The following is a 371-nucleotide window of genomic DNA, read 5'->3' on the forward strand; positions in this document are numbered from 1 at the left end:
GGTCAGCCGCACCTTGAATCCGCTCTCAAGCACCTTTCTCGGACTCATGCTCTGCCAAAGTCGGCCTCCCATCTTCCAGGAACCAGCCTGGAGCTTCCAGCGGTCATCCGCGCCTTGAATCCGCTCTCCAGCACCTTCCTCGGACTCATGCTCTGCCAAAGTCGGCCTCCCATCTTCCAGGAACCAGCCTGGAGCTTCCAGCGGTCAGCCGCGCCTTGAATCCGCTCTCCAGCACCTATCTCGGACACACTCTCCTCCAGGCCGGCCTCACATCTTCAAAGAACCAGCCTGGAGCTCCTAGCGGACAGCCGAGCCTTGAATCCGCTCTCCAGCACCTTCCTCGGACTCAAGCTCTGCCAAAGTCGGCCTCC

The sequence above is a fragment of the Odontesthes bonariensis genome, unplaced genomic scaffold (genome assembly GCF_027942865.1).
Source record: "Odontesthes bonariensis isolate fOdoBon6 unplaced genomic scaffold, fOdoBon6.hap1 scaffold_221, whole genome shotgun sequence".
NCBI lineage: Eukaryota > Metazoa > Chordata > Actinopteri > Atheriniformes > Atherinopsidae > Odontesthes > Odontesthes bonariensis.